Here is a 22,835-nt window from a genome sequence, read left to right on the forward strand (position 1 = left end):
CCTTTGACATTGCAGCCCATCCCGCACTTTCCCGAGGCCTTCTAACCTAAAAAACCGCCCAGTCCACGCCACACAGCCTCCGCTACCCGTGTAGCCGCCAGCTGAGTGTAGTGAACTCCTGACCTATTCAGCGGAACCCGAAACCCCACCATCCTATGGCGCAAGTCAAGGAATCTGCAGCCAATACGGTCGCAAAACCGTCTGAGCCTCTGATTCAGATCCTCCACCCGGCTCTGCACCAAAGGTCCGCAGTCGGTTCTGTCAACGATGCTGCAGATGGTGAGCTCTGCCTTCATCTCGTAAGCAAGACCGGCAGCCTTCACCAAATCAGATAGCCGCTGGAATCCAGAGAGAATTTCCTCAGATCCAAAGCGACACACGTCATTAGTGCCGACATGTGCCACCACCTGCAGCTGGCTGCACCCTGTGCTCTTCATGGCATCCGGAAGGACCCTTTCCACATCAGGAATGACTCCTCCCGGAATGCACACGGAGTGCACACTGGATTTCTTCCCCTCCTTAGCCGCCGTATCCCTAAGGGGCCCCATTACGCGCCTAACATTGGAGCTCCAATCGATTGTGGAAGTGGAAAATCGGAAGCTAGGAAGGGAGTTCCATAATCGATTTTGGAGTGGTCACATGACCACCCAAAAACGGTATTGGGAAGCTAGTTTAGGGAATCCGGTTTTGGGAGGCCTGCGTAAACGAGGTGAATGTGTCATATGGTGCCCGTTTAATAATGTTAATTTGTTACTAGCGGTAGCTTGGTAACACTGTCCACTGCAGTTCGGAATGTAGCATGGCTTTATCGTTTTTGTAATGCGTTCCCTTTTACACCGCCAGGTTGTCGTAATGTGAGCGGAGTCCGGCTGATACCGGCAGTTATTTGTTTCTTTTCTTGTAGTCTTACGGGTCATGACTTACTTTCCGTATGACTACGGAATCATTTAGCAATAAAATTCTTTGAACTGCATTTCTGATATGAGTAGTTAACTGTTTGCCATTAAACAGACTAAATGGTGCAAAAAAAAGTGAAAAACTCAGTACTGCCCCCAGATTATACAATAGGTAGTACGACAGCGCCATGTTATGTTTTGGATCATGCGTTTTACTACGCTGGTTGATGTTATGTACAGAGCTGTACATGAAACTATTGAAGAAGCATGCACTGCTTCCATATCATACGGTGGGTTATGAAAATATACCTTTCTGTTTAATATATTACTATGGTGTTTGGTTTCAAAATGGTCTTTCTTGTTTACTGAAATATCACTGAAATCTGTACACACATCGGCGCACGGATGGAATTGAGGATGTGTGCTATATGCAGCAAAATCCATTTCACGCAGCATTGTGTTCATGAGTGATGTGGGAATGTATGGCCATTTCGGAACCTTTGTGTATAAATTCTTCTAAATTTCTTCACAAGAGTGACACAGTTCACGTGCCTGACAAATTTATTTTGTGACAGTTCTTCACTTATATTGTGTTTGTTTACGGATACTGAGTCAACTCTTCCACTCTCACTGAGCAAATCGTCGTGTGCAAATGGCGAGATGGAAAAGCAATTTTCAAGTTTTCTGCACCACTGCAATCGTCAATCAGTTCTGCCATGCCAAATGGTAGGGTATATTTGAAATTTGTGCTGTGATATTTCCTGTTGTTTCTTGAAACTTTGTTGTCGTTTCAGCTAATACCATGTTATCAATTTCATTCAAAAAAAAAAAATAATGTTCAAAAGTGTGTGAAATCTTATGGGACTTAACTGCTAAGGTCACCAGTCCCTAAGCTTACGCACTACTTAACCTAAATTATCCTAAGGACAAACACACACACCCATGCTCGAGGGAGGACTTCAACCTCCGCCGTGACCAGCCGCACAGTCTATGACCACATCGCCTGAGACCGCTCGGCTAATCCCACGGGACTCAAGTTTACTTCTGATTTCGTTTTAGACCTTGATCGTATTAGTATTAGTAGTCATATTAGTTTCAAGAGTGGACATCTTGGCATTCACTTAATTTTTGAATGTGGTCAATCGTCTTTAGTGGTCATATTGATTAATATTTTTTGCAACATTTGCCCCATCAGTGCGTTCGAGATCTGTTCGTTACTAGTGGATGATTGTATTTTATTGTACTGTGGCATTCTCGGAATGCATATTGCTTTCTGTCACAGCACCGTTAATACACTCCTGGAAATTGAAATAAGAACTCCGTGAATTCATTGTCCCAGGAAGGGGAAACTTTATTGACACATTCCTGGGGTCAGATACATCACATGATCACACTGACAGAACCACAGGCACATAGACACAGGCAACAGAGCATGCACAATGTCGGCACTAGTACAGTGTATTTCCACCTTTCGCAGCAATGCAGGCTGCTATTCTCCCATGGAGACGATCGTGGAGATGCTGGATGTAGTCCTGTGGAACGGCTTGCCATGCCATTTCCCAAACATGCTCAATGGGGGACAGATCCGGAGATCTTGCTGGCCAGGGTAGTTGACTTACACCTTCTAGAGCATGTTGGGTGGCATGGGATACATGCGGACGTGCATTGTCCTATTGGAACAGCAAGTTCCCTTGCCGGTCTAGGAATGGTAGAACGATGGGTTCGCTGACGGTTTGGATGTACCGTGCACTATTCAGTGTCCCCTCGACAATCACCAGAGGTGTACGGCCAGTGTAGGAGATCGCTCCCCACACCATGATGCCGGGTGTTGGCCCTGTGTGCCTCGGTCGTATACAGTCCTGATTGTGGCGCTCACCTGCACGGCACCAAACACGCATACGACCATCATTGGCACCAAGGCAGAAGCGACTCTCATCGCTGAAGACGACACGTCTCCATTCGTCCCTCCATTCACGCCTGTCGCGACACCACTGGAGGCGGGCTGCACGATGTTGTGGCGTGAGCGGAAGACGGCCTAACGGTGTGCGGGACCGTAGCCCAGCTTCATGGAGACGGTTGCGAATGGTCCTCGCCGATACCCCAGGAGCAACAGTGTCCCTAATTTGCTGGGAAGTGGCGGTGCGGTCCCCTACGGCACTGCGTAGGATCCTACGGTCTTGGTGTGCATCCATGCGTCGCTGCGGTCCGGTCCCAGGTCGACGGGCACGTGCATCTTCCGCCGACCACTGGTGACAACATCGATGTACTGTGGAGACCTCACGCCCCACGTGTTGAGCAATTTGGCGGTACGTCCACCCGGCCTCCCGCATGCCCACTATACGCCCTCGCTCAAAGTCCGTCAACTGCACTTACGGTTCACGTCCACGCTGTCGCGGCATACTACCAGTGTTAAAGACTGCGATGGAGCTCTGTATGCCACGGCAAACTGGCTGACACTGACGGCGGCGGTGCACAAATGCTGCGCAGCTAGCGCCATTCGACGGCCAACACCGCGGTTCCTGGTGTGTCCGCTGTGCCGTGCGTGTGATCATTGCTTGTACAGCCCTCTCGCAGTATCCGGAGCAAGTATGGTGGGTCTGACACACCGGTGTCAATGTGTTCTTTTTTCCATTTCCAGGAGTGTATTTTCCATATTTACGCTCATATAGATCTTGTAACTTCCTTAGTCTGAAGATGAGCCACTAATATTTGTTGCTGACAGTTTTTGTACTTTTTGCAAATTTTGACCATAATAACAAAGGACTGATGAGTCGCAATAAAAAATAATGAAAATATTAACACTGCTGCTGAACAACCAACGCACGATCTGGATTTATCTCAATTATGGGATACGCCATTACATGCGAACTGCAACAAGATCGTGACACGAAAATAGAATAAATTTCTTTTTACTTCACGTCTATGGTCTCTCGCCCTAAAACAGCGAGTAAAATATAAACTGAAAATATGGACATATGACAAATTTTAAGGCTCTGGTGTACACAGGATTGATTGCAGTAACTGTGACAAATATTATATCGCTCAAACGGGCCACTCTTTTAACTTAATACTTAAAGACCACTTACAGCCACAGAACAAAACTGCTTTGTGACAGCATTTATCTGAAACTAATTATCCTCAATGAAACATGAAGAATAGTTTATGTATTCTCCCGGGTGCAATTAAGCCGTGCTCTTTGAAATACGTTACTATAGGTTGTAATCAATAAACCGAAAAACAAGCAAGAACAAACAAGTGCTTACTGAGCACAGCGATTTCGGGCCCAACTTCTGTTAACTTTCTTTAACAACATTCAACTTCAACATTTGAACGCCTCTGGTTGTATGTAGCTTAGTGGTAGTTTCACTTAGTATAGAGTGCCTTACATAAGTATTTCGTTTTCTTACATTGTGCGCATAATTATAGTGCTTTCTTGTTCCTTCTCTGTTTATATAATGTACTTCATTAATTAGATAATCTTGCTCATGCACTGATACAGGGTTTATCATTCTTTTATTGGAACGGCGTGCCGCAGGGTACATGAGGCCCTCTGGCGGTCACGTTCCCAACCACACTTCTCGCCTATGCGGCGTTCTGGCATTAGCGCTAGCCGCTAACAGAGAGCGCTAATTGTGTGCGGTAGTCTGTTTTCTTCACTGGGCGTCTTTAGCTATTTGTTTTGTAATTTTATATTAGTCTGTGTACTGGTAAAATTGTTTACTATTTATAATATCGCCAATTTAACATATGTCAATTACTGTCTTTGAACTTTTTCCTTTTTAACGATCTAATTTTTGTCGCGTTTTATTTCATTGATGTTTATTACTGTAATGCCTCTTACACCTTATAAGCGATACGACCACGTTTTTCTGCCCGTTCCGTACAGTCACCAGCCGTGGCCTGTTCTCATCTAGCCACATTTTTCCCCTTAAAACAAAAAACAGCTTATGAGACCATTACAGACTTTACTTACTCATTATATCACCGTTTATTTACATTGTACAATTATCGTTGAAGGCTGTGTGTACGCCTACAGTAGCAACATTTGGCGAACTTGCAACTTTGTTTTGAACAGTAGTGCTGTTGACGAGATGACTCTTGTGTATACTATTAGTAATATACAGGGTGAGCACCAAGTCTTACCCTGATTATAAAAATTTATAGCAGAATTACCGTTTCACATAATAAGTTACATTTGATGCCTTTGCACAGGTTAGTGTTACTAGCCTTTTTTTTTTTTTTAAGACCACTTACGTTAGTAAACCTCAACGTGTGATCCCTTGGTAGCTCGGAGAATGTCGAGGCGGTATTCCAGGTCCCGCCAGGTGTTTCGTAACATGTGTTCTGTCACAATACCCTCAGCAGCTTGTATCCTAGTCTCCAGTTCGTCATCGTCAGCAACTGGTTCCTCTTATTTCGCCTCAGCTTCACTATGTCGGCGATTGCTGCGCAAACAAGTTCTCCACGTACGCGTACACCACCATTACTCTACCACGCAAACATAGGGGTTACACTCATCTGGTGTGAGACGTTCCCTGGGAGGTTCAACGGGGGGACGAACCGCACAATAACCCTGGGTTCGGTGCAGAGCGGCGGAGGGGTGAAGTGGACTGCGGTAGTCGTCGTGGGGTTGTGGGCCATTGAGGCTGCGGTGGGGACGGAGCCTCTCCGGTGTTTCTAGGTCCCGGGTTAACATAACATAATATTAACTTGGACAGGAGATGCTTTTAACCGCTCTATTATCGAAATACTGCCCTTGAAATGGTTGTGAGGTACTTACTGTTTGTCCACGATAAGTTGACAAATGGTGCGGTAGCTGACGGGAATAGCCGCGCTCCCGCATTTCGGCTGCCGCAGGGACGCAGAGTAATGTCCCCTAAGTGACATTTCTGTCGGATCGGAAATCACCTAACTTGTTGACATGTTCATGCTCAAGAGTTTGACCGATAATTTATCTATCGAAAACAATGGAAAGAAAATTTAGATAAATGTACGACTTACGACACTATGAACCGAAAGAAATAAAATAAAATAAAATGAAATAAAATATTTTTGGCATCTGTTTGCACATTGCGTGTATTAAACGCACACGCAGTAATATTTACAAACTGTTATTAACTGCGCCTGAGAGAACTGTCAAAATCATGTTCACTAATGATCAGTTTCCCGGCTGGGTCGGAGATTTTTCTCCGCTCAGGGACTGGGTGTTGTGTTGTCCTAGTCATCATTTCATCCCCATCGACGTGCAAGTCGCCGAAGTGGTGTCAAATCGAAAGACTTGCACCTGGCGAACGGTTTACCCGACGGGAGGCCCTAGTCACAAGACATTTTTATTTTACTGTCACTTGTGTTTTTCTCAAGATCAGCGTCATAATCATCAACGCTTGAGGGCATTGTGTTGACGACCACTTCATCGATGATTATTTCCATTATTCCATCTCGTGTCCAGTACTCTTGTTCCAGCTAGTGCACGTTTCTGCACTAACTTTGTCAGTCCTGTGCGGTAACTGAAAGGAAAGCAGTATTAAGAAGATTCTGCAATCTTCCTTTCGACATGTCACCAGCGACATTGTTCTCCCTGAACTTTTGCTTTATTTTGGCCTAAGTCAGTTCCGTCGGATTTAGATCACAGTTGCAGGGACATAAAGGTACTACTTTGTGGTATCTACTCTCAACGATTTTATGTACGACGTTCACTTCGACAACTGGTTTATTTTCCGTTATTTTAGATTACAGTTCAGCCTTCCTCATTGACTCGTTGCAGTTTATTCGCCAGGCTCGCAACCACTTTAACATCTCAATCCTGAAATATTTTATAGGCATTCTGTAGAACTTCCTGCTGTGATAAGGCGGATTATCCATGCAATCACAGAATTGAGTGGAACAATACGAACGACCATATCTTCAACTCCACCCCTTCTCGCCCTTCCTCCCCCCGCCCCCCTCACCTACGTCTACCGAGCGAGGTGGTGCAGTGGTTAGCACACTGGACCCGCATTCGGGAGGACGACGGTTCAATCCCATGTCCGGCCATCCTGATTTAGGTTCTCCGTGATTTCCCTACATCACTTCAGGCAAATGCCGGGATGGTTCCTTTGAAAGGGCACGGCCGATTTCCTTCCCCATCCTTCCCTAATCCGAGCTTGTGCTCCGTCTCTAATGACCTCGTTGTCGACGGGACGTTAAACACTAAGATCCTCCTCCTCCTTCCTCGTCTACGTCTGCTAGTTTCGTCAGAGTTAGCAACTTAGTGGAAACAGTTTCGTGTATGTAACGTCTTGACAAATTAAAACTGTTTGCCACATCGAGTTCCAAGGTTCGAGTCTCGGCCTGAAAGTTTTAATTTGTAAGGAACTTTGAAAGCAGCACACTCTCTACTGTGGGCTGAAAATTCGTTCTAGTTTCTTGCATCTTGCTGCAAGCACTTCTCTTCTCGTGGAAGTTCTTCTCAAACTTACAGAAGTTTTCTGTGTTCAGTACCTGTGCGAAAGTATCACAGTCGAAAGGGAGAATGGCACAAAGATAGATGGGCCGAAACATATGTACCGTTGGAACCTCTAAACATACATAGTTGGCACCATCAGTCAAGGAACTGCGAAATGAGTTTAGCAATCAAATTGTTTCACCGGAAGGCAAAATAGAACGGCAGTACATACGTCTTTAAGTTACTGTAAACACAGATGCATTACATTTGTGACGAGAGTAGTTAATACCGCTTGCAAAAATCGAAGAGTTATTATAAGGCAGTCTTGGTGAGATACCACGTTAACACCTCAGCAAGAGCTTGCAAAAGTTAATTGCTAGTGGACGCAAGCCTTTTGTAATACTTCGCATCTCGGGGCACCTTGACGTTTGCAGCGCTTGGAGACAAATGACTATCTTTTACAGTTTTAAATATGGTTGTTTCTCTGCAACCGTATATATGTTTCCAACATAGGAATCACACAGCCAACAGGTTGCAAGTAACTGTTTGTTACAATGACCTAGGTTTTACACCTCTAAGGACTTCTTCATCAGAATGAAATTTTGAGAAATCCTATAAAATAATACATAGAAAATTAAGCATGACAAAAAACAGTAACCAAGATGACAACTGTCATTACATACAAAGGTTACTCATGTAAAATTACATTGCGAGTAGGCAGTGGTCAGAGTTAAGAGGAGATATACTGAAGTCAACAAATATAGTAAGACATAGAGGAATAAATTTCACGGGTAAAGGATTAAAACCATTAAATTTTTTTTATTACGTAGTTGTTAGTGTTAATTGAGGATGAGGCCATCATTCTTAAGCAATATGCTTTAAAATCTCAGCCGTTTTCGGTTTGTGACCGGAATTTAACAGATGATCAGCAAAAGTGGAATTATGTACACGGTCCAACCTTCGGGACGTATGCATCCTAGGAACATCACACTGACAGGCCCAGTGGGTTACGTTGCTGCAACGAAAACAATGCATGTTGCGCCTCATATCGGACGTCAGTAGTGACATGGGCCCGTTTCAAACATTATAACAGACATAACTGAAAGAAACGACAGTTAATTATAAAAACAAAATACAAAGAAAGAGAGCTTAATGAATTTCTGTAAATACGCAATAGTTAAGAAGGTGAAATATAACTAAGAGCCATGTATTAGGGTTTACAGATATTACTATTACGTAAAGGACAGAATGATGTAGAAAATTTAGCAATACAATCCAAAAAAATATCTGTATGACGGTAACTTTAGTAGTACACATCTATGAGAATCGAATAAAATGATGTTTCGGAACTATAGGCAGGAAAATACAGGAAAAAATAGAGGAACCAAAATTCCTCGAGTAGTAACTTAAAACTATTAAAATTATTTTTGATACATAATTTTAAGTGATTATTGGCAGACGATGCCATCATTCTTAGAAATATGCTAGAAAATCTCCAGCTCTTCGTGTACGTCGAGCCTATGATCTTTTCTCGATCTAAAATGGAAATTTGTTCAAAGTCTTTTCGCTTTTTGACCGGAATTTAGTAGATGATCAGCAAAAGAGCAATAATGTAAATTAGTGCCTCTTTCGTCCAATAAATGTTCCTTGTACCTGACACTAAAAGACCTCCCAGTTTGTCCTATATCATAAACGGGACACGTAACTCAAGTGATTTTATAGACTCCTGAATTGCGTATATGAGCAACTGCGGATTTGTGATTGTGAATAAGATTTTTTTGCAAGTTTTTGTTAATGGAAAAACGTAACTTTTCATCGAGAAGACGACAAATTTTATAAGAAACAGGGCCTAGAAATGGAATCGAGAAAACATTTTTGTACTCGTTACTGTCCGCCTAAAGTGGTAAATTTAGCGTCAGTTTTAACTTTGAAGGTCTTGTCAACTAACGTGGGATCATAGGCGTTATTAACTGCAATAGTTTTTATTATATTCATCTCTTCATTAAGATTGTTAGGTGAGAAAAGTATAGAAACTGCACGATGAATGGCTGAATGGAAAAATTATTTTTTTATGGGAATGAGGGCACAATATGATCTATATTAGTGGCTCATCGAAAAATACCGAAAAAAATGTCTATTGTTGTCAGCAGCAATGCTGAAGTCCTAGTAATTAAGTCGTTACTTTCTAATTAAGATGTGACGCTGATTTTTACATGAAAACTTTTAAGAGTTGCAAACAAATGCTGAATTCCTTCCCGGGAACCACTACATGTGATCAAAATGTCGTCTCCGTACCGAGAATGTGATAAAATACCCAAATCAGCAGATGAAAAATTATTGAGAAAACATCGGGCAAGATGCCTACCAGTGGGTTATCCACGTTACCCTCGTTTGTCGAGAAGCGTTTGTTTCGACGCTATCAAGGCCTATTTTAAGATCTACAGTCTTACTTTCTACAACATTTATGTTTGACAGGTCAGGCAGTACATTGTGTTTAAGCCCTCTTTCCAGTGACGCAGTTTCTTCTGGTGTAAGATCTATTTCAGTCTTATTCAGAATTATGTTGAGAAATTTAGCCACAGACCGTTGAAAACTACTAACAACAGGCTTTTTTACATGTAAAATGCTCTTAAGATTAGCTAGTTTCTTCTCGTGTCTTTTTGTAATACAGCTCTTATAGTTGTCTATCCCATCATTAATAAAATCCCAAAATGCATCAGTTTGAAAATTAAAATGTAAGCTAATAATTTTAGGGAGCTCAAGATACAAAACATAGGCCCCTTCATTTAATCTGTCCTTTTTGTTGTTTAACGCACTAATTTCGTCATAAATATTTTTTTGAACTAGGCAGTGAGAAGTTTTTGGATCCTTCATACACTGTCTGATGTTAAAATAGGACTGTCTTCCCAATGTTTGTTAAAATTAATAGTCACACCTGCATTTAACGATTTCCTTAATCAGATGGAAATTAACTGTTTGCTGCACTGACCTAGGTTTCGACACCTCTAAGCATGTCTTAATCAAAAACAATTTTGAGAAACCCTTTAAAATAGTACATAGAAAATTAAATATGCCAAAAATACATTAACCAAGATGACCATTGTCATTACGTACAAAAGTTACTAACGTAAAATTCGTTTTCAAGGAGGCAGGGTCAGAGTTAAGATGAGATTTGCTCAAGTCAAAAAATAAAATAAAACACGTTCTAGCCTTTTACACGTATGCCTAGCTAGGAACAACATAAAACTGATCGCTCCAGTGGTTTACATTGCTGCAAAGAAAACAATACGAGTTGGGTCGCCTTTCGGGCGCGGACAGTGACATGGACCCACCTGAAAACATTGTATCAGAATAACTGAAAAAAAAACGACAGTTAATTATAAAAACAAAATACAAAGGAAGAGACGTTAATGTATTTTTGAAAGTACACAGAAGAGAAGCAGATGAAATGTAACTAAGAGCCGTCTATCGGACGTTACAGAAATTAATATTACGTACGGGGCAGAATAATATAGAAAATTTATACAGACAGCGGTACAATCCATAAATATCTCTATGAAGGTAACTTAAGTAGCACACATCCATGAGAATCGAATAAAATGTTTCAGAACTAGAGGCAGGAAAATATAGTAAAAAATAGAGGAATCAAAATCCCGCGAGTAGTGATTTAAAAACCATAAATTTTTTGTTACATAATTGTAAGTGTTCATTGAGGTCGAGGCCGTCGTTCTTAGAAACATCTCCTTTTTTCTCTATTTAAAATAGAAGTTTGTTTTTGGCCAGAGTTTAACGGATGATCAGCAATCGTGAAATAATGTACATTAGTGCCTCTTTTGCCTAATAAATGTTCCTTGTACTTGAGAGTAAAAGACTCTTCAGTTTGTCCTATATAATGAACGGGACTCGTATCACAAGTTGTTTTATAACTCCTGAATTGTGTGTAAGCAAACTGTGGACTTGAGATTGTGAATAATATTTTTGCACGTTATTGTCAATGAAAACGGTAGCTTTGCATCCATATTTTTAAATTAGAAAACGACGAATTTTATAGGAAATGGGGTCTCGAAATGGGATCGAGAAAACATTTTTGAACTCTTTACTGTCAGAAACAGAACTGAAGTCTAAAATGGTCACTTTATGATCAGTTTTAACTTTAAGATCTTGTTAACTAACGAGAGTATAGGCGTTATTAACTGAAATAGTTTTTATTGTGTTCATCTCTTCATTAAGCTTGTGAGAAAGGTACAGAAACTGATTGATGAATGGCTGAATGGAAAACTGCTTTTTGTGGGAATGAGGATGCAGTGGACTAGCAGGCACAATTTGATCTGTGTTAGTGCTTTTGGAAAAATATTTTTGAGAAACATGCAGTTAAAAACTCCTGTCAATATAATTGTGGTAGGAAACTGATTAAAATACTAATATTAAAACACAGGAAAACAATGCGCATACAACGAAATCTGACAAAGGGAATGCTGTAATTGTTGCTACTCAGAATGAATTATTTGAAGAGAATGATGTTTCGGAATTAGATAAGTATGCGACCCCCATGATACAAAAAGAAATTAGATTTGTCAATTACAGTGCTACACATTTGCTCAAAGCATTTCATAAAAACAGTTTATTAATATGAATCCACAGGCCCCAAAATTGCGTTCCCACTTTAAAGCACATAAAATTCACCATCTGATACGTCCGATTGTGAACAGTATGGACAGTGCATATCATAAGTTAGCAAGGTTTCTTCACGAAAAACTAAAATAAATACTTTGCTCTTCGAAATAATTATTGTCATCTATAGTGAAAATCTAGTCAGTAAAATCAATGCTCTGCAGTGTAATCAAGAAACTAAATTATTTTCGTTAGATACTACGAACCTATATACTGTATACTGCATATTTTAAAGCATATTTCTAAGAACGGTAGCCTCATCCTCAATGAACACTTACAATCAGGTAACAAAAATTTTTTAATGGTTTTATTCCACTATTCGTGGAATTTTGATTCCTCTACTTTATACTATATTTTCCTGCCTCTAGTTCCAAAACATAATTTTCTTCGATTCTCATAGATGCATACTACTTAAGTTGCCTTCATTCAGATATTTCTTTTAATTGTACAGTCGTTGTACAATTTTTCTGTAAGTCTGTCCCTTACATACTACCAATCTATAAAGCTTAATAGATGGGTCTTAGTTATAGTTCATCTTCGTAAATATCTATCTAATACTCTGCAACTACATAAATTTTTTTGGGATGGGGTTTTGTGTACTCATCGTACAAATGTTCAGATCTGTCTTCGCTATTGTCCTGGGTTTCTCTGTATAAACTGTGAAATTTAACTATTAAATTAAATTAATGTCAAAAGCGAAGCTCATTTCAGTAAGCTATTTATTAACATCTTGAGAAATGTTACAATAGTTCACAACATACTTACAATATAAATGAAGGAGCTACATGCTTACAACTCAAACACCAAAACGAGACTGCCTGCCTTTGCCAACATGGCTGACAATACATATACCTTTTAAACAATACTGAACAATCTTCAGTATTGTTTAAAATGTTTTATTTGTTAAATAACAATTAAAATAAGCATTTAAAAACTGATATCAAAAATGTAAATGTATTTTTGTTCCTGTACAGCAAGTACATATTAGTCTGTGTCTGTGATTTGATTAGAGTATAACTTCTCGAATAGGTAATTACAATGGTGTATTTACATATTTTACTAATTACTAGAGGCTTCCTTCATAGAAAGTATTCCTATCATTTACAGTGCTTCTGTACTTTAACGTAATTACAATGTAATAGTTTTGTTGCTATAATTTTTTTAGACATATTACATATTATGACTTTTTGTTTACATGTGTGATTCTGAATTACACTGGAGAGCGTACGTTGTAAATGTGTTTTTATGGACTGTTACGTTTCAATCTGCTTGACTACTGTTGTAATCCTTCTACCTCTCTGGCTAATTAGGATTTTCTATATGCCTGTGTACCTAAAGTGCCTAATATGGTTTTCAAAGTATGTCATTGGAAATAACCAAAGGTCGCCAATTCCTCACCGGAACAGGAATAATTAAATTTAAATTGAACTTTATACTGGTAAGCAATTTACGTAAGAATAGTTATTGGCGTCGTGACGTAGGAACAGTCCTAATGCACACTTTCAAGCACTTTACACCACACATGTCATAGTAGTCAGATAGTAATCAAACAGCAAACACATACAACATATTATATTAATTTTCAAATATCAGTTAAAGTAATATTATTTATTGGCTGTGGACAAAAACTTTGTGTTATTCTATTCAGAGTACTACTGATTGTCGTAACTGTAGCAAGCAGAAAGATTGTTTCAATTCACTCATTGGTGAGGACTGTCATTTACCTAGCAGTTACTCTGATACTTCTTTGTAATAAAAGTCATAAATTATGCCACAAGCTACAAATTAGAAACTGTGCTTTAACAGTGAAATTCAGTGTCCAAGTTACGTAAAGTTTTATTATCAATTTTTTGTTATGAAAATTACTCTATTTTTAGCAAATGAATTAATACTGCCCTTTGCATCATTCTATTTGTGATATTACTCATACTACAGCCAAAGATTTTATTATTACGTAATTGTCCAAAAGACGGAAAAATGATGTTGTGACAATTTAATAAATTACTGTTCACTTCATTTTCAGTTCATTTCCTGATTATATCGGTTCGTACAAAGGGATTGGATGTATAATACTTGGATAACGACTTAGAAAAATCATTTTCGTAACAATATGCACGAAAACAATGTTATTTAAGCAATAAAATTCCAAGTACGCTGGTCAGCCTATTACACTTCTAGTTATAAAAAGTCTAGTGGCTTCATTTAGCAGTAAAATAGGGCACAGTTTGATCTTCTTGCCATACCATAGCCAATAACAAGGGCCCACAGTACTTTTAATGTTATCTGAATTACACGCCATACACATAGCTTGCCCATATTAAATATCCGTCAAAACAACCATTTCAGTTTTGACTGCTCCGCACTTCGGAAACAGACATTTTATCTCCGCACTTTTGCATAGCCACACCAGCGAACACACACAATCAAAGACAACAGTCTCCTCGCTATCCCGAACTGCTACTATTTCGGCGCGCTCGCACGCCCAGCGATAATCCATTTACACACTTTTACAACAGCTTTTCCATAACTAGGCCAGCAGGTGTTAACATTCCATGCGTATTCTCTTTTTTAAATGACAAATAGCATTTGTAACTTGACAACATATTTACAAGAATAATATTCAGCGCGATTAATAAAACAAAATTCATAAAACACGTAGAAAATGTATGATCATCCACAGGGTTGTGGTGTTATACTTCGTATTTCCAAAAATCCATTAAGCTCTCGTCCTTTGTATTTTGTTTTTATAATTAACTGTCGTTTCTTTCAATTATTTCTGTTACAATGTTTGAAATGGGCACATGTCTCTGTTCGCGCCCGATGGGCGGCGCAACTTGTATTGCGAAAAACGCTATCAACTATATACAAATGAAATTATAAACAGTTGCTTCCGGACCTGCACAATAAGTAAATCCTAATACTGGCCCTTCACAGTCTACAAGCCACGAACCGCTATGAATCACAACGTTTTTTACAGGTTAACTGTACGTTAAATATTTTCTTGATAGTTGTATTTTAATGAAACTTTAACTATCCTTTTATGCAAAAAAACGTGGCGTACTTGAAAAACGTTATTATTTTTCAAAGGTGTGAGCATAAATTTTTCCACAGAATTCTGAATAAGACTGAAATAGATTTTACACCAGAAGAAACTGCTATTCATCATGCAATTTCTGTTCCGTTGTCACCTGACAAGCTTAATGAAAGAGATGAATATAATAAAATCTACTGCAGTTAATTACGGCTATGATCCCTGTTACTACTGGACACTGTTTATGAACTGTAGTTATAGTTTATTAAAATGACTTTTGAAGTCAATGTAATAGAATAATTGGAAATATCGTATACTTGAGATAGGACCCTGTCTAGGTAAACTACTAAGGATAAAATACGGCGCCTCCAAACAAAGTTTACAGAACACGAACTTATTGAAAAAGAAACCACATAACAACTGATCCATTCAGTTATGCTGTACTCAAATGATAATTTGAGATGAAGGTGGTGGCAGTGCCGGTCTCCTGTTCTGTTCATAAAAGGAGGAAAAAATATCCATGGCTCTTGCTGTGTAACAGCCTCGGAAAATTCTCTTCCTAGCGCCGGATTTTCGTAATATAGTACAAGTTTATATGTCAACTAGCTCCACAGATGCCGAAGACACTGATGAAATGTATGATAAGATAAAAGAAATTATTCAACTAGTGAAGGGACATAGTCATGGGTGACTGGAATACGATAGTAGGAAAAGGAAGAGAAGGAAACGTAGTAGGTGAATATGGAAGGGGGCATAACTTAATCATAGCTAACACTTGGTTCAAGAATCATGAAAGAAGGTTGTATACATGGAAGAACCCTGGAGATACTGGAAGATTTTAGATAGATTATATAATGGAAAGACAGAGATTTAGGAACCAGGTTTTAAATTGTAAGACATTTCCAGGGGCAGATGTGAACACTGAGCACAATGTCTATTGGTTATGAACTGTAGATTAAAACTGAAGAAACTGCAAAAAAAAGTGGGAACTTAAGGAGGTGGGACCTGGATAAACTGACAGACCCAGAGGCTGTAGTTTCAGAGTGAGTATTAGGGAACGATTGTGGATAGCTTTGAGAGATGAAATAGTGAAGGCAGCAGCGGATCAAGTAGGTAAAAAGACAAGGGCTAGTAGAAATCCTTGAGTAACAGATGAATATTGAATTTAATTGGTGAAAGGAGAAAATATAAAAATGCAGTAAATGAAGCAGCCAAAAAGGAATACAAAAGTCTCAAAAATGAGATCGACGGGAACTGCAAAATGGCTAAGCAGGTATGGCTAGAAGACAAATATAAGGATGTAGAGGCATTTTATCACTAGGGGTAAGATAGATACTGCCTACAGGAAAATTAAAGAGACCTTTGGTGAAAGGAGAACCACTTGCATGAATATCAAGAGCCCAGAAGCAAAACCAGTTCTAAGCAAAGAAGGGAAAGCAGAAAGATGAAGGAGTATATAGAGGGTCTATACAAGGGCGATGTAATTGAGGACAATATTATGGAAATGGAAGAGCATTTAGATGAAGACGAAATGGGAGATATGATACTGCGTGAAGAGTTTGACAGAGCACTGAAAGCTCTAAGACGAAACAAGGCCCTGGGAGTAGACGACATTCCATTAGAACTACTGATGGCCTTAGGAGAGCCAGTCCTGACAAAACTGTACCATCTGGTGAGCAAGATGTATGAAACAGGCGCAATGCCCTCAGACGTCAAGAAGAATATAATAATTCCAATCTCAAAGAAAACAGGTGATGGCAGATGGGAAAATTAGCGAACTATCAGTTTAATAAGTCAAGGCTGCAAAATACTAAGACGAATTCTTTACAGACGAATGGGAAAACTGGTAGAAACCGACCTCGGGGAAGATCAGTTTGGATTCCGTAGAAATGTTGGAACACGTGAGGCAATACTGACCCTAGGACTTATCTTAGAAGATATATTAAGGAAAGGGAAACATACATTTCTAGCATTTTGGAGAAAGACTTTGACAGTGTTGACTGGAATACTCCCTTTCAAATTCTGAAGGTGGCAGGGGTAAAATACAGGAAGCGAAAGGCTATTTACAATTTGTACAGAAACAAGATGGCAGTTGTAAGAGTCGAGGGGCATGAAAGGGAAGCAGTGGTTGGGAAGGGAGTGAGACAGTGTTGTAGCCTCTCCCCGATGTTATTCAATCTGTACACTGAGCTAGCACTAAAGGAAACAAAAGAAAAATTCGGAGTAGGAATTAAAAATCCATGGAGAAGAAATAAAAACTTTGAGGTTCGCCGATGAGATTGTAATTCTGCCAGAGACAGCAAATGACCTGGAAGAGCAATTGAACGAAATGGACAGTGTCTTCAAAGGAGGATATAATATGAACATCAACAAAAGCAAAACGAGGATGATGGAATGACGTCTAATTAAATCGGGTGATGCTGAGGGAATTAGATTAGGAAATGAGACACTTAAAGTAGTAAAGGAGTTTTGCTATTTGGGGAGCAAAATAACTGATGACTGTCGAAGTAGAGAGGATATAAAATGTAGACTGGCAATGGCAAGGAAAGCGTTTCTGAAGAAGAGAAATTTGTTAACATCGAGTATAGATTTAAATTTCAGGAAGTCGTTTCTTAAAGTACTTGTGTGTACGATAAATAGTTTAGACAAGAAGAGAATAGAATCTTTCGAAATGTGGTGCTACAGAAGAATGCTGAAGATTAGATGGGTAGATCACATAACTAATGAGGAGGTATTGAATAGGGTTGGGGAGAAGAGAAATTTGTGGCACAACTTCTCTAGTAGAAGGAATCGGTTGCTAGGACATGCTCTGAGCCATCAAGGGATCACCAATTTAGTATTGGAAGTCAGCGTTGAGGGTAATAATAGTAGAGGGGGACCAAGAGATGAATACACTAAACAGATTCAGAAGGATTTATGTTGCAGTAAGTACTGGGATATGAAGTAGTTTGCACAGGATAGAGTAGCATGGAGAGCTGCTTCAAACCAGTCTCTGGACTGAAGACCACAACAACGAGAGCTAACCGAAGAATGTCATGAATAATAAGCCAAATTACTACATCCGAGGCTGTATTATATAATGTTGCAGTTCTTCTTGCCGTGTTCAGTTCACAAGATGCGTACACTCTGCCATCAGATAAGTCGTACCACAAAGGAGCATTGCAGCTCTACTGCCGAGACCACCTTTTGTATTCCCGCGAAGCCAGTTTCGGGGCTTCCCTCCATTTTTTTTTTTTTACTTGATTACACAGCTACGTGCCCTCTGCATGAACCAGTATTACAAACAAAATTTTAGCATTTTCATTGTTTCTCAGTATATTATTTTTGTAATTACATCCATATGTTAATATAATCACATAAATGGTCATAAATAATGAATAAAACATTTACATAGATGTTACATCAAAGCGTATGTATATAGAGACGTCACGGTAAGTAAAAACAGACAAAGAAGTTAGATAAGAGAGTTACAGGTAATATCAATAAAAGTGTTACAAAAGGATGTGGAGCGACTGAATTATAGTAAATGTAATTTTGTAGTCGCTCTAAGCTCAGTGATTGATTAAAAAATTTTGAACTTTTTTCTGAATAACTGATTCGGCACATACAATCCGTAGGAATGGAAAACATTGCAAATGAAATCACGCCAATGGCGGATCAGTACCATATTGAAGTATTGTATTTTCCCTGCTAGAAACGCATAAAACTCATGATACAGTGAATAATGGACTTAAACACGTGGACTAGAGGATTTATCGTTAAACTGCATTTAATTAACTCAAAATAAGTTCGTTTATTCTGAAATCACTACAGCTCACGATGCTTACATAATGAGAGTTCAGAGGAGAAAGACAAGTATAAACAGCTAGGCTTATCCTAACCACTCTGAAAAAATTTTAAGGATGCGCCTTCCTTTATTACAAAGTTTATACAAATATGAACATCGACTCTTCGGTCGGAAAATGTTTAGACAAATTTTTAATATGTGTTACGTGGCCGTCAGTGATACACCATTGCTCGCAGACCCGTTGGAAAATTTGCGTTGGTACACCAACGAGCCATGCAACTTCATTCACAGTGCGGTGATGAGTATGCCTGAACAAGATAGCTTCTCTCTGCCAGTCTCATATCTTCACGTCGACCCAGTTACTACACTGATTCCATAGAACTGACTAGCCCATAGGCATCATTATACTGACATTACGTAAGCCAGCGTTAGAGTTACATGACCGTCAAGTATCACCAACTACAGCGCTACAAACCGCCATGTTATCTTTTAACGAGAGGATCAATCTTTGTCCGGTGAGCTTATGTTTCGTTTGTTCCGTACCCTTGTTGAGTTTTGTCTTAAAGTACAAATATGATCTGTTTCTAAAGTTTTACAATAGATTCCTCGGTTCTGTCTCAGCACACATCCGTATAGTTGCCAAGTAGGCCATTATACCAAACTGAGTAGACACTGATCAAAAATGTCAGAAATAATGACAGAGTACATGCACCTACTTTTTTGAATTGCTTTAGGTATACACTACGAAAACGAGCTTCATAACATGTAACGTCTCTGTAAACGTATAGTAAATTTCTAGTAGGAAACAAAGTCTCCTGGAAGAGGAAATAGTTTGTGCTATCCCATGTTCCTGTTTCTATTGGATTAGAGCATTTCGTTGCACACATATTTTGTATAATGCAGATTGCGTCAGTCACTGATTCACGCTCTTCTGGATGCGGTGTTATTCCTAAAAAAGTTAGTCGCAAAATGAAAATTTTATAATGCATTTTCCGTAATTGTTTCACGCTAGCAAACAGTGTCTCAATTTTCTCTGTTCGATCACACCCAAACAGTAAAACAGAATTTGCGGAGTCCGAAATCAAGGTGTTGAGACATTATTGTCTAGGACTAAAGAGAAAAAAAAGTTCGATACTCCATGAGGGAAATGATTTCTAGCAGGGAGTGTAAGTGTTGGGCTTAAGTGTAAGTGTTCGATGTAGATGATGGGATGAGTATATTTCCATGTTTGTATTGATGACGACGACGAAAGAGAAACGCATTGTTGCCACAGAGGCACCTCTCTCAAATAGCACGTCTTCACCAGAGCAGTGTTTAACTCTGGTAGAAAGTATACAAGGTTTTGGATTTAACCAGCGTACTGATACACGTCTGATGATTACGAACTGTAAGCCAACACGTATCAAATAGTAGTGAGGAGATATTTATTTTACCCACATCAATTTCGAACATCCGGTCGGCTTGAGTTCGACTAAAAGATCGAAAATCAGAACCTTTTATAATATTGAATATTTTAGTAGAAGACACATTAATGATGAGACAAGAACCTACGATGTATTTATTGTTTTAAAAAACAGAAAAAATTAACATGTTCAAAACTATTTTCGCGCAATTATAGGCAAACAAAACAACACATGCATTAAAAGGGTTAGCATGTAATTAAATAAAATTAACTTTCTCGCAAAACAGTTGCATATCGTTGTAAAATGTTCCCGGAATATTCTTGTTTCTCGACGACTGTTCAGCAGCGTCAAGGCAATGCTACAGAGTCGAGGGTCATTCCTGACGTTCAATGTTCAGTGCACAATAATGTATCACTCAATAATGATGTTGTCATTTCGTATTATGTGACGAAGCTTTGCATTTCGTAGGAAAGGGAAAACAAGCACTCATCTCTAAATGTTTTATGAGTCAGCTGCCATTTTTGAGTCTGTATCTGCGTAACGTCTCACCCAAATTTGTCGTAAAATTAAGCTTTTCCTAGTGATCATATTCAACATACAACAAATGTTGCTTCTGTACTGTTCGTCAAACAAGTTGGTTTGTGTGCGAGCATCCATATTAATGTTTTTTTTTTATATGGGTATTTTCGTAGTTTCTGTGGTCTTGTTAGTTATCTTCTTACATGTTGTTTGGATTTGTTGGACTGCTAATTACTAGTTTTCGGAGTAGAAATATCAATATTTTACTTGTGTTGTCGCGTCTACATATATGGATTCAACTATTGACATTATTGCACGAAACACAGGCGTTGGTGCTACGGATTTCATGCAGTTTTTCATTTATCGATAATTTGTCATTGACTATGACATTATTTGCATTAATGGAAAAACAGGCAATTAAAATATTTTTCCACGACTTCATGCTGGCCGTTAGGTAAAAAAGTATTGTGCCCTTTTGCTTGTGGACTAGACAAAAGGTGCAAGTTTCAACGAGTGTATTAATTTACTCATTGTAACCATAGAACTCTATGACTGTAACGGAAAAGTTTGGTAGTGGTATCCGCGCCGTCATCAAGATGACAGTGACGATCCCAATTACATTTATCTTGGTTTGCGTTTGAGAATAAACGATCCTGGTAATCTTTTTTTAAGATTGCCGTTTCGCATACTGGGCCTGGTGCAAAATCATCTGACGCTGCGTCATTGATGAATTACTCTCGGAAAAAATAGTAGCAATGTGAATGACAGAATAATTGAACTCGAGATTGAAATGCTTAAGGCAATACTTTTCTTCAGAATCAGTTTCCAGCAGACGATGAATCAAGAAATGAAACGCACTCAGCTAATATAAAGCCGTGAGTTCATTAGCAAGTAACTTCCGAAAGTAACTTCAGCAAGTGATTCCTGAGCTGATTACGTTGGAACAAAAACTTGTACAAGTTTAGTTTTGCAAGTCACTTTGGAAAGTTAATTACAGAAGCTTGATCCAAGTACAGTACTTGCAGAAGTGTTTCCAATAGAGCTGCGTCCTAAGATAGGCAAGTAGAAGTTTTACAGTGTCTTGGTTAAAAATAGTTTTCTCATTGTTATTATCGAAGTGCAGTCTTTAGAAAAATCAAAATCAACAGAAAAGTAAATGATTGGGTGGAGCAATGGACACAGAAAATTGCAAATTTAAGTTACCAACAAATACTACTGAATGAAATAAAATCAAAGGACTTTGATCAGATTAAAAACTTTTTGAGAAAGTTGTATGCTAGTTTCAAGCATCTCTTTTCTGTTGTACAATGTAATATTCGAAAACAGGACAGAAAAATGCGGCAACCTATATCACTAAGAGATTACCTTTTAATTACTCTTCGACTTATTGCAAAAAGTATTTCTCATTTTTTAAAAAAAAGATGTAATGCATTAATTTTTGCTAACATTAAAAGATCAGCTAAAACTTAAAATACGGGCAATCGACTTTTCCTTCTGGTGAAACAGAACACCGGCAAATTGCCGCACTTCCTTGGCTGCAGTGGCCAATTATATATATATGTTTAGGAGTTCCAATGGTACATTTATTTCAGCCCATCGGTCTTTGTGTCATTCTCCATTTCGACTTTGAGATTTTCGTACCGGTGTAGAACACGCAAAACTTTTGCAAGTTTGAGAAAAATTTCCAGCAACTGGCAAGTTCGGCAAGTACTTGCAGCAAGATGCGAGAAACTGTTCGTATCACCCGCATTCAACCGCCTTATCTGATGCAGCAATGAGAACGAAACGTTCCATTAGAGAAGAACGAAATGTATCCCGTCAGAAGCTGCAATAACTACGGAAACAAAGAGTGTCTTAACAATATTTTCAGATCTATTACTAACAGACAGAAGAGGGCGTATAGATGGAAAGAGTACACTGAACACTTTTATGAGGTGGAAGAAGAAATTGGAGTCGATAGGAAGACATAGGTGATCCAGTTTCAAAGTCAGAATTTAAAAAGGATCTGGTTCAAATAAAGCAGAAGTGAGAGACAACATTCCATCGGAATTTCTAAAATAGAGGGGGAGGTGGCAACCAAACGACTATTCAAGCTGATGTGTGA

This window comes from Schistocerca gregaria, chromosome 1 (genome assembly GCF_023897955.1).
Source record: "Schistocerca gregaria isolate iqSchGreg1 chromosome 1, iqSchGreg1.2, whole genome shotgun sequence".
NCBI classification, from domain to species: Eukaryota; Metazoa; Arthropoda; class Insecta; order Orthoptera; family Acrididae; genus Schistocerca; species Schistocerca gregaria.